The 13,308-nt window shown below is 46.6% G+C and overlaps 1 pseudogene; it reads left to right on the top strand.

Annotated features, from left to right (window-relative positions):
- Positions 1–9,629: 9,629 nt before the first annotated feature.
- LOC100466743 lies at positions 9,630–11,612 on the top strand (annotated as a pseudogene).
- Positions 11,613–13,308: the final 1,696 nt, after the last annotated feature.

Here is a 13,308-nt window from a genome sequence, read left to right as displayed (position 1 = left end):
GGGAACTGCAGCTGCGCAGGTCAGGGGTGGGGACAAAAGGGGCCGCCAGGAATGGAACCAGGAGACCTGCTCCCCTGGGACCGCTTAGTAAAATGTCATGTAAAGCAGGGACCACAGGAATTAGACCCTGCCTGCCCAGCTGGCCCCGCAAGTGACTTACACGTTTAGAAAAGACTCTAATAGCATCCACAATAAGAGATTCCGCAAAGAACTAAGATTTGGGGTTTCAGTGCAATTCTTCATCGGAAATGTCAATTGCTTTTAGAAGCAATCCTTCATTATAATATCCTAACCTGCCTGACCATAAAATGTGAATTGAAAGCACTCTTGATTTGTCAATGCTGCAAAACCATCAGACTTCAGAGTTTTTTTACAAAAGCAAAAATCTCAGGCGGTCCCTAGCTAATTCAACACCAGCTGCTCCATTACCAAACAGCAGTGAAAGAGAAAGGACTGAACTTGAGCGAGTGGATCCATTGCTGGGGGGTCCCCAAGGCTCCTGGCTGCTCCTTCCCCAGGAGGTACATGTGCACCCTTGAAGACAAGATACTTGACTGGAAAATGCCTCCAGTTACGGGTAGGAATTTACACCCCGGACAGTTGGTGTGCCGGTGTGCAATGTCTGGCCTCATGCCTCAACTGTCTCAATTTGCAACCGTAGAGAGCCAACATTCGGAGAGGATATGCCGTGCAGTGTGGGAAAGGCGGGGTGAGGATCCTGTGGGCATCCACGTTGCACGAGGCTCGGCAGTGGGAAGGAAAGTGGGACAATCCTTGGTGCCCGTGATACCAACCTCGCCCCCACTTCCTGGGCAGTATCTCTGTCCCCCCAGTAATCTGACGGTGGTGTGTGAGGGCTGGAAGAGAATGGATTGTGTGGCTGCCAGCCGCCTTTGCAACATTTTAATCATCGCGTACTCACCAAGTGTTGCAACACCATGGTCATTATTCATCCATTCTCTTAAGGATTGCTGAAAAAAGAAACAGCAAGCCCCAAATGGAGTCATTTGCCACTCTACAACAGCAAAGGAGACTTAATTACAATTTCGACTGGTCCCAGGAATGTGATCTTTTCATTGTCAATCTGTTTAAAGTTTCCTGATCAGCGCTAGTGAGGTCAAATGCATGATTAAAAAAAAAAAAAACTCCCTCTGTTGCCTTCTTCCCCTAAAGAAGATGAGCTGGCCTGGAACAATTTTTTCTTATCTATTGCTAATAACTCCTTGCCTTCCATTTTGTACAACTCCTGGGAGCATCTCTGGGGTTGCTAGATGGGATGCGGCTGGATGCGTGAATTCCTTAATAAAGCCAAATAGATATTCCAATTTACTTGGTTGAATTTCGTTTTTTTACAGAACTTTGTGGTGAGTGCCAGGTGCCAGATGAACAAGACGCCCACAGCCCGTGACCATGAAGTCATAGCCTACGGGCAGTCGAGTCCCTTGGGCAGGGAATAAAGAGACCCCACCACATCGGGGCTCAGAGGAGGGTGCAGGCGGGCCGGGAGGTCTCCGTGGAGGCCTGCAGAATGTCCAGTATTGGATGCGGGCAGAGAGTCTGGAGTGGGGTGGGCGCCTAGGCCACCCTGTGCCATAGCCACACACGGAGGGGGCCGAGCACAGGCCAACACAGAGTTGGAACTTCACCCCAGGGGCAACATCAGGACACAAAGTTGGCACTGAGTGCCAGGTGGGCCAGCTATGGGTATCATGGACTCTGAGACGCCACCAATTTTAAACCACAATCCATTTCAGAAATGTTAAAATGTGGGGCACTCGGGTGGCTCAGTTGGTGAATCGTCTGCCTTCGGCTCAGTTCATGATCCCGGGGTCCTGGGATCGAGTCCCGCATGGGGTTCCCTGTTCAGCATGGAGTCTGCCTGCATCTACCCCTGCTTGTGCTCTCTCTCACTATCTCTCACTGTGTCAAATAAACAAATAAAGATCTTTAAAAAATGTTAAAATATGAAAAAACGTACACATTAGAAATATGAGAAGAGGAAGTTCAGTCCATTGCATGAAGCAAAAATAATGTCAGTTCAAGGCAACGCAAGCACGCAGGGGTGTGGACAGCCCCGGGCAGGGAACGCACGGCAGGGGCTGGGGAGAGAAGGCCACATGTAGCACCACTTGGGGGAGAGAACCTTCGCCCTTCATTCCCTTCCTTCAACACGTTTTTAGGCCAAACCAGATAAAAGTAAAACTCAAGAGCAGACTTAAAATAAATACATAAACATCCAGAAAAAGCTTCTCTGAGCGAGGTGTGGAAACAAAGGGAAGCGTGTTTTTTGTGAGAGGGGCATTTATGCATATGAGGTCTCCCACACTTCCACCATAGAGCTGCCTTTCTAACCCCCAACTCAATAGCACCCCCAAAACATCCCCTGCTCTGTCCCCCCCGCCCCCAGAGGAGACAGCAGCTGAGCATTCCCACACGCTATTTCCCTGTTGCCATTTTACCCAGATGTTAGCTGCTCTGAGATCACAATGCCTCTTACAATGGACATATACGTACAATGAAGGTGATGGCGTTTTTCCCCCTGAAAAGTCATTGAACTGGTGGTGCATCTCATAATCATTTACAGTCTAGAGCCTTGGGCTCTAGAATATTCAGTAATCCACTGGCCCGGCCGACCATGCCGTAGCAACTGTATGGGTTATTTAAAAAATAGGGCACTTGTGCTTCTTGTTTTTAAATACTGCTGTGTCCAACTGTCCCCCCCTTTCTGCGGATGTGCACAGCGGACCACGAATAAACACACTCCAGCCTCTATTGGGTAATTCCTCTTAAAAAGAAAAACAAAATTGAGGAGTAACTGGATGGTTACAGGAATTGGAGACACAGATATTTTCAGGGATGCCTTTGCACCCACACTTCATGGTACAGTTTTTGCAGAGAGAGAAATGACCTTGGGAAAGCAAAGTCGGGCATTTGGCTGGTTGCGGTTTGCTCGGCCTGCTGGCCGTCAAACTGCTGACCCACAGCGTCTTCGTCGTCTTCATAGTAGCTCTGTGACCGCTGTCCAGATGTGGAAACTGAGTCTTGGGGATGGCGGGGGCTACCTGAGGAGGCCACACAGCACGGAGGTGTGCTGCAGGAACTGGAACCAGGTGTTTCTAACTCTGCAGAGCCACAGAGACCCCTGAGGGGCACAGCAGCCTAGGGGCTTTAACCCATGATGCGAATCAGCTGTCCTTAACCCCCTCCCCAGGAGCAACTGACTTGGGCGTGTAGGAGTAAAGACACCTCCTTCTTTCCCGCAGGATTCTTCCAGCTGGTTTAGGAATTAAATTGACATGAGACAGATTAACAGGAGAAAAAAACCAATGTTTTATTATGTACACATAAACAAAATTGAGACCCAAAAGAAAGAGCCAGGGCAGGCCGTTTCTATACTTTTTAGACAGAGACAATACATTTGTGAGGAAATGACGGGATAAAGAAAACAGATGTTTGGGAGTTTAATTAGTAAGGGATTCTAAGCGGAATTTGGGCTGAGGTGGTAGTTTAGGATAAAACAACAACAGCAAAAAACAAGGTTTGTTTCTCCAGCTTTCTTGGTTTTAAAGTCCCTGTGTCTGGTCCTAAGGATGTCTTTTTACTTCTTAGTACAAGAAGGGAATTTTTTTTATGGGGGATTTCTTGCCTGCTTTCAGGGGGACAGAGGAGGGTCTGAGTGTCCTCGGGCCGGCTAGGCCGGCTGTTTTCCAAGTAACTTCAATTCAAAAGAATCAATACGCCATTGTGGCTCCTTTGGGGACAGTCTGCTCTGGGTCCCTAAGCATGATTCACTTCCGGGCTGCACAGCTCTTCTGTGTTCAAGAGGGGTCCCTGGATGGGGGTCAGATCATGAGACTTTGCTTTCTTTCCATCTCTGCCCCCAGCTGTGTGCTGGGAATGGCCCCTTGGCAGAGCTTATCACTTTCTGGTGCCTTCCAGATACTAAAACAGTTGAGGTCTGGGCAGAAATGTTAGCTTCCTGCCTGGCTCACCTCGGCCCAGCCCAACGAACGCTTCTTCCCTTGGAGGTGGAGAGAGCAGGAGCTGTCTTTCCTTCAGCCCGTCATCTGTCCCCCTTCTCCAGCCCCTGAGGCTGGGGCAGGGGCGATGGTCAGGGATGTGTCAGGACCACACTCTGGTTTGCTCTGCTTCTGTTGGATTCAAGGACCTGGAATGGGGTAGGGGGGGTCCGCAGTCCTGTAAGTCCCCATACAAATCCTAGGCAGAGACCCAATATCTGGGGCAGGTGTTCCCCCAATTCCATATCGTGCCATGTGGGCTGGTGGTCCTATGGCGCAGCAAGGAGCCAGCTGAGCAGACAGGTGCAGGCCCCCCTCTCTCGGGCACCCTGGACTCCAGGAGGAACATCCAGTACCCGTCGCCCTCACTTGGCTGGGGTGGGAGAAAGCACAAATGCTGCCCCTCCCCACGACGCTGCCAATGCAACCTTGACCGTTCCCTCCTGCCCCCTAGTCCTCTCTTCTCATAGACTGGGGAGCCGGGCGGTCACAGTGCCAGGGAGCTGATGGGGGCCTTGTGGTTCTGGGAGCTTTGAGGAAGCCCTCAGGGGGCTCCGTTTCTGATATCTTCCATTTGTGGATGTGGCCTTGAGCCAGAGCCCAACCAGGGCCTATGGGGACATGCTGTTAAAAAGGGGCCCCTGGTGATCCCGGCGTTACGGGATCGAGCCCCACATCAGGCTCTTCCACTATGAGCCTGCTTCTTCCTCTCCCACTCCCCCTGCTTGTGTTCCCTCTCTCGCTGGCTGTCTCTATCTCTGTTGAATAAAAAAAAAAAAACTTTAAAAAAAAAAAAAAAAGGGGCCCCTGGGTGGCTCATTCAAGTAAGCGTCTGCCTTCGGCTCAGGTAATGATCTCAGGGTTTTGGGATCCAGCCCCGCATCGGGCTCCCTGCTCAGTGGGGAATCTGCTTCTCCCTCTCCCTCTGCTGCTCCCCCACTTGAGCTCTCTCTGTCTCAGATACATAAATAAAATCTTTTTTTTTTTTTTAAGGAGGGGATTTGGTTGCTAGGGAGCAGAGCTCATTCTCCTCGCCCAGTGGCTCACTCGTCCCAAACCGATGCCACAGGTAAGGCCCACTGCTAGTACTTTTTCATGTCCTCCTACTTTCATGAGGAGACTATGAAAGGTGAGGCCTCACTTCTCCACCTAAATCCAGTGTCCAAAGACATCGTGGAGCTGGATCATAATAGGGAAGCCACAGACAGGTGAGGTTAATGTGGTCACTACAAGGGGCTGAACTATGCCCCCCATTCCTATGTTGAAGGCCCAACCCCCGGGACCCTAGAATGTGACCTTATCAGGACATAGGATGTTTGCGGATTTAACAGAGTCAAGATGAAGTCATTCGGGCAGGCCCTCATCCAGTACGACTGGTGTCCTACAGGACAGGGAGTTTGGGATGCGCAAAGACACACACGCAGGGAGAACCCCATGTAAAGAAGAAGACAGAGATCAGGGTGACGTTTCACCAAGATAGGAATGCCCAAGATTGCCAGCACACCACCAGAACTGGGAGAAAGGCCTGGAATAAAGTCTCCCTCACGGACCCGGGAGGAACCCACCCTGCTGACATTTGGTCCCAGACGTCCAGCGTCCAGAACAGTGAGACAAGATACCACCTGGTTTGTGGCACTTTGTTATGACAGCTCTAGCAAACTAATATAGTGACCAGCATGCCGGATTCTCCAGAAAAGTCCCAATTCCAAACATTCGAAAGCCCAGGGCTCGAAAGCTATCAAAATGTTCCACAAATCCAAATTTCAGCCAGAAAATATTCTTTCCCAAGCTGCTTCCCAGACTCCCACACAGCAGAAACACCCACTGAGGGACCCTAATCTTGATTTAGGGTTCAGAAAATATTTCATCACGTGTGTCGTTCCATCCCCCCAAAGCCTGCCTCATCAGGACTCGCTTTACCCCAGCAGGGAAGCAACCATGCTTTCCCTTGCTTTCCAAGCACACGCGACCATATCGGGGCTGGGCGCACCCTGTGGAGAAGCCAAGTGAATCCCTGTGGCACCTGGAGACTCGGCCACCTCTTCTCGGACAGACAGAAGGCTTGAGGCCCTGCAGGAGTGAGCCAGCACGCCCATGTGATCCTCCTGGCTTGGGGGGGCCAAAACCCCCTCTCAAACCCTGTAGTCCCCATCAGCGCCCGAGCGCCCATAGCCAGCCCTGTGGGAAGCACACACACGGGCCAGCACCTTCAGACCTCTGGACAGCTGCTCCTTCTCGTATGTCACTACCTGTCTGTGCTGGACACGTCTTAGCCTTGCCAGTTGTGATTCACTCCACCACAGTGGGACAACAAGGGTGGTTCTAATAAAACAAACAACCAGTTTTCTTTGGAGGGAGTGGGGGGAACGTTTCCGGAAAACTGAAATGCTGCTTTTAGGCATCGTGCAGTTTCTTAAGCCAGAAGGCCATGGGTTTCTGGTTGGGTGGTGCTGTTTGGTTTAGGTGTGGAAGCAGGGCTCTCCTGTTGGTGCCTGCCGTTTGCTGGACAGGCTGATGAGGAACCCAACACTCCTGCGACGTCAACAATGCCAAAGAGCCCACCGGAAGCTTTTGCGGCCCTGGTCTGAGTGGAGAGAATGACTCAGTGAAATGTGCCAAGATGGCTTCCATCAAAACCAAACCCACAGCGCCCTGTTCTTTGAGGCATATCACCTGGGCTCTGGGCGAACATTTCGAAACACCACAGTAATGCCGGCCAAGGGCTCAGTTAGAGCAAACGCAGTGCTATTTGGACCAGAGAGGAGACTCTGAGAGTGTCAAAGACGGACAGACACAGGCCACCATCCCACCTCCACCACTTCCTTACCATGTGACTTTGGGCAAGTCACTTAGCCCCACCATGCCTCAGTTTCTTCATCTTTACTGTGTGGTACTAGAGTACCTACCCGGTAGAATCATGATGAAGGGTTAAATGAAATAAAAAAACACACAGAGACATACATGCACGCACACTGCAAATAGCTTTCAAGAACCACAGCTTTAGGGCCGTTGGCAGCCCCGTGGAATCACCTAGTGCCGGGGAGGAAATGACAGTTGGAGGGGAAGGCCATACTTCCAGAGCTCAGGGCAAAGCAGACGCCAGCGCTCAGGCCTCCCCGCCGACCCGGGGAGCTCTGTGCCATCACAAAGGGCCAGGCCCACTATATACCTTCATGCTTTCTCTTTCCTAGACCCCAATAATTCTTGGTGTCAGGAAAGATGATTTTCTTTAACACATGACCTTCATCTTTTACAGGAAGGAAACGATTTAAAAATGGCATCTAGAAATGACCACTGAGGTTAGGTGGGAGCAGAGACCCATAACTATCCTGCATCGTCCACTTTCCCATCCACGTTTCTGAGAGAGAGAGAGTGTGGGTGTGCATGTGTGTGTAAATGCAAACAAGTCTGAGTCACCGAATTTAAAACCTAAGGAAGGGAGTTTTCAAGAATGTCTCCTTCGCTCCAACTCTGTGGGACCAACCAACTTGGGCCTATTTACTTTGTTACTCAGCAGTTGGCCTGAGAGATGAAATATGGGATTAGAGACAGAGAAGGAGGAAGAAAGAAAGAAAGAAAGAAAGAAAGAAAGAAAGAAAGAAAGAAAGAAAGAAAGAACCGCCATGTTGTAAAGACCTGAAGAACAAAACACTTCATGCAAAAGAAAACAAACAGGGTTGGCCAGGCCTTGCCCTCCATCGGGCGGGCAGGTGGACTCGCCTCACTTCAACTCACATAAACAGACAGGCTAAGAAATGCCAAGTCGGTTAGAATGGCCCGCATCACCCAATACGGGCTAGCTCCTGGATGGGACGCCAGCGTTTCCCAGCCTCTGCCGAGTGGCCAGATGTTTTCCTCATTAAAGCTTTCCTAGGGCAGAAAGGGTTCTTGCCTCCTTAATGCTCAAGCAGATTAGCAGTCTTTCTGGAAGGCCTGGGAACTGTCTCCTTTCAACTGCCCTCAGAGACGAAACTTTTTAAGTGGATGCTAGTACATAGCACTGTTGATGCAACACGTTTCCCGAGAATGTTTACCCTGAACCCAGCCTCGCTGTCAGGCTGGCTTGCAGCTTCCAGGAAATTCCAAAAGTAAATGAACAAGCCAAATGACACCAGGAATAAACAGTCACGCAAATGCAGATTACGGGACAGTTTCCCCGGCGACGCCTCTAGATTCTTCAATGTCACGAGATTCAAACTAAATCAATAATAAGGTAGGGGGTATTGTTCTAGACCAAAAGAGACCACAGGGACATGAGCAAATGCAATGTGTCAACCTTGATTAGATCCTGATTAAAAATAATACTGAAAGAGACATTATCACAGACATTCTGGCAATTGGGGAAATTTGAATACAGACTGGATATGACATTAGATTATGGAATTACCATCATTTTCTGAGGGATGATATTGGCAGCATGTTTCTATTGAAGAGTGTCTGTAATCTTGGATACAGGGTGAAGTATTCAGGGGTGACGGGTCATGATGTCTACAACTGACTCTTAAATGGAGTGAAAAGATGTATGCATGTATCTCCACGTAGAGACAAAACAATGATGTGAAGACAAAGCTTCACAAATGCTGGATCTACATGGAGTATTTCTTACATCATCTCAATGTTTTTGTTTGAAAATTTCATATTTAAAGGCCAGGGAAAAAACAAAGCAAGCAAAAGAAAAATAAAGAGAAAAGGGAGAAAATAAGAATAAATGAAAGGAGAACTATTTTGAAAATGAGAAAAAACAATTTTTTTTTTAAGTTGGGGAAAAATTCGTTGTACATAGAAGCATTCCACTCCTTCGTCTTCGGAAAAGCGCAGCGGAAGACTATTGCTGGCATGAACGGCTGCACAATGAAACGCCCACCAACGAAGCAAAGAAACGGGAGCGTCATAAAATCCCAGTGCAGGCTCGTGGGGACTTCTCAGGAGGACGGGGGAGCAGACGCCAGCAAACGTTGACCGTATTCCAGTTCCTGGATTGTGTGGAGGCTTGATGACTGTAACATACTATTAATGAATAAATGAAACAGGAGCGGGCCACGCACAGACTGACATGACATCTCAAGCATCAAGTAAAACAAAATACTGGCCAGTGTATGAGAACAGTAAGAAAATGCTCTAATGGTGAGTCTCTGGTCCCCCGGACACTGAAGCAAAATAATTACACTCCTTAAGTGATATTTCCATTCATCTGCTTGTTTATCCAGGTATACGGTGTGTATATATGGATAAATAAATATACATAGAGAGAAAAATCTATACATAAATACATATATCTGTATATAGATATCTGTGTGTATATTGTATATTGTATATATATTTAAACATGTGTACAATGTGATATATATACATCTATGTATATATATCACATTGTATATTGTGTATATTGTGTATATATGTATATACACACACACTGAGGATCTATTATAGTCCAGGTATATAGTATGTGTGTGTATTTACTATATGTAAAAATGTATTTCATGTATTTATAAATATATGTAAGTGTCTATATATTAATTTATATATGTGTCTATATATTTATTTATATATAAGTGTCTATGTATTTATCACATATTATTTATATATATAACATAGTAGTACATATTAAATATTGATATATAATTTATTGAGGGTCTGCTATATTGTAGGTATATAGTATAGTATATACAGATATGATATATGCAAATATGATACATACTTACTGAGGCCCTAGGCATATATATGTAGGTCAAATGCTATGAAGAAAAACATAAGACATATAGAGGGGCTTGGGAGCAAGGAGCCTGACCTTTTGGCCAAGGGGTTGGGGGCGAGCTTTCTGAGAAGTTCTTTTGGCCAAGCCTGGAATGACTGAAGTAGCTGCCCTGTGTTCCCGGAGGAGGATTCCTGGCAGAGGAACAGTTAAGTGCAAAGGAAGGTTCTAGGGCAAGAGTGTGCTCTGTGTGTCATGAAACACAAGAGCTCAGAGCAGCTCCAGCGAGGTGATACGAGTCAGAGAAGGTTCGGAAGTCATGATAAACACCTCAGAGTTGGTCCCATATTGAACTCGAGTTGGAAGAAGTTAGTCCGGTCTCAAAATGGAGGTAAAACCGCCACCCGGTCGCCCCCAGCCTGACTCTGGCCATTGCTGTGGCCACCACGGCGGGGAGGAGGGCCATGACCTAAAGAAACCAGAACAGTTGAGAAAACTTCTTTTTGGTGGTTTGAGCTTTGAAACTGCAGATGATAGTTTAAGAGAACATTTTGAAAAATAGGGTACACTTACAGACCATGTGGTGATGAGAGACCCCCAAACACAACGTTCTAGGGGTTTTGGTTTTGGGACTCACTCTTGTGTTGAAGAGGGGGATGCGGCAGTGTGTGTCCGACCACACAAGGTTGATGCGCGTGTAGTGGAACCAATGAGAGCTGTTTCTAGAGAGGATTCTGTAAAGCCAGGTGCCCATCTCACAGGGAAGAACATTTTCGTTGGTGGTAACAAAGAAGATACAGAAGAATCTAATTTGAGAGACTACTTTGGAAAGTATGGCAAGATTGGAACCATAGAAGTTATGGAAGACGGGCCGAGGGGAAAAAAGAGAGGATTTGCTTTGGTAACTTTTGATGATCGTGATACAGTTGACAAAGTTGTTGTTCAGAAATACCACACTATTGGGGCGCCTGGGTGGCACAGCGGTTGAGCGTCTGCCTTTGGCTCAGGGCGTGATCCCGGCGTTCCGGGATCGAGCCCCACATCAGGCTCCTCCGCTATGAGCCTGCTTCTTCCTCTCCCACTCCCCCTTGCTTGTGTTCCCTCTCTCGCTGGCTGTCTCTATCTCTGTCGAATAAATAAAAAATAAAATCTTAAAAAAAAAAAGAAATACCACACTATTAATCGGCATAATTGTGAAGTGAAGAAGGCCCTTTCTAAACAAGAAAGGCAGTCGCCAGATCACAGAGAGGTCGTGGAGGTGGATCTGGCCACGTCGTGGGTTGTGGTGGTGACTTTGGTGGAAGAAGAGGCTACGGAGGAGGCTATGGAGGTGTACCCTATTTTTCAAAATGTTCTCTTAAACTATCATCTGCAGTTTCAAAGCTGGCAGCAGAGGTAGTTATGGAGGAGGTGATGGTGGATATGATGGATTTGGAGGTGATGGTGGCCACTATGGTGGTGGTCCTGGTTATAGCAGTAGAGGAGGGCATGGTCATGGTGGACCAGGATATGGAAACCAAGAAGGCGGATATGGTGGGGGGGGGAGGGGATATGATGGTTACAATGAAGGAGGAAATTTTGGAGGTGGTAACTATGGTGGCGGTGGGAACTATAATGATTTTGGAAATTATAGTGGACAAGAGCAATCAAATTATGCACCCATGAAGGGGGGCAGTTTTGGTGGAAGAAGCTTGGGTAGTCCCTATGGTGGTGGTTATGGATCTGGTGATGGAAGTGGTGGATAGGGTAGCAGAAGGTTCTAAAAAAAATTCAGAAGAAAAGGGCTACATTTCTTAGCAGGAGAGAGAGCAAGGAGTTGTCAGGAAAGCTGCAGGTTAGTTTGAGACAGTCGTCCCAAATGCATCAGAGGAACTGTAAAAATGTGCCACAGAAGGAATGATGATCCGTAGTCAGAAAAGGAACTGCAGCTTAAACAGGAACCCCTTCTTGTCCAGGACTGTCATAGCCACACTTTGCAAAAAGTACAGCTATTAATTAATGCAATGTAATGTCCATCAGAGGCACATTGCTGAGGTCTTTTATCTGTTGAAGCTTTTTCTTTCTCTTTTCATTGCATCAGGTATATTGCCCTGTAAATTGTGGTAATGGTACCAGGAATAAAAAGTTAAGGAATTTGTAATTTTTCAGTATTTGCGTAGTTCAGTTTTTCTACAGTTTAGTACAGAAACTTTAACAAAATGCAGTGTTGAATGTGTTTCTTTGTGAGTTAACAAGTAAAGAAGATCATTGTTGATTACTATTTTGTATGAATTTTGCTAAAGTTAACTGTAAAGAAACACCTGCTGACTTGCAGTTTAAGGGGAATCTATTCTCCAAATTTCCAAACCGTGAAATGAATGGGCTCTGACATGTGGAGAGAACAGATATTTGTATGTTTGCAACGTGTGTTTTATTTATTTTTTATTTATTTTAATTTTTTATTATGTTATGTTAGCAATGTGTGTTTTAGATAAATAGAATTGGGTATTTAAGGTTGAGGAGGAAGGGACTGGAGGGCCAAGAGAGTGCCTGTTTGTCCATCTGTATGAAAGTAATCACCATTTTAACAGAAGAACGGGTAAATACACACTGTATTAAGGTACAATGAATAGCTAGGGTTGAGCTGGGAGTTAAAGGAAACCCAGTGAAGGTCATCAATGAGCAGATCTACTTCCCTTTATCCAAGGTAAATATAAGAATTATTCATCCATCCATCCATCCATCCATCTGTCCATCTGTCCATCTAGCTGTGCACAGAATCTGTAGTGTATGTCAGATACTGTTTTCGCGCTGGGATCTGTCAGCGAATAAGACAGGCAATGTCAGCAATCGCATGAAGTTTATATTTTCATGTAGACAGACAATAAACAAACACATGTCAAGCAAATTTCAGTCTGAGAAAATGAAAGCTCTTAATGATATAGTGGTTGAGAAGCAGATGGAATATTTTAGAGTCAAGATTAAGAAATGAGTAAGAAAGAGACAACATAAAAGAATTCGTTCTTACTGTCTCTCCAACTCTTAGAGAAGTACCCCGTACTTGGAAGTTGCTTGATATACATCGATTGGAAGAAAAAAATGAATGTGGAATTTATTTAGCCATTAACAAGAATTAGGCATAACTACACATGGTAACCTGAAAGGGTCTCTACTTGGAGAGATGAGGAAGCGGCAGAGAGCTTACTGTGTAAAACTAAATGCACACATAGATGCACAAGGACTTGGAAGGATCCACACAACACGATCAACCTTGAAAGAGAAGGGACTTTCACTTTTTACTTAATATGTTGGTGTATTGCTTGCATTTTAAGAGTAGATACTCATTTTGAAATAACAAACAGTCTTCAAAGCATGCACCAAATGATTCTGCATATCAGAGGGGTGACCTGGAAGGAGGCATGAATACTGGTGAATAATGGATCCAATCATGAAACCTCCATCGGACACAGTCACTTTACAGGTGACGATCCTTCTCATGTGTGGGCGAAGCAGGTTCACTCACATTCAGTGCCATCAGCCAGGCTCCCTGATGCTCCCCAGGAAATACAGGCACAGAATATGTTACAGTTTCTAGTGCACCTGTGTGCTCCCGCAGAA

The sequence above is a fragment of the Ailuropoda melanoleuca genome, chromosome 9, assembly GCF_002007445.2.
Source record: "Ailuropoda melanoleuca isolate Jingjing chromosome 9, ASM200744v2, whole genome shotgun sequence".
Classification (NCBI taxonomy): domain Eukaryota; kingdom Metazoa; phylum Chordata; class Mammalia; order Carnivora; family Ursidae; genus Ailuropoda; species Ailuropoda melanoleuca.
The sequence above is the reverse complement of the archived record's forward strand: the minus strand, read 5'-3'. Positions and strand labels throughout refer to the sequence as shown.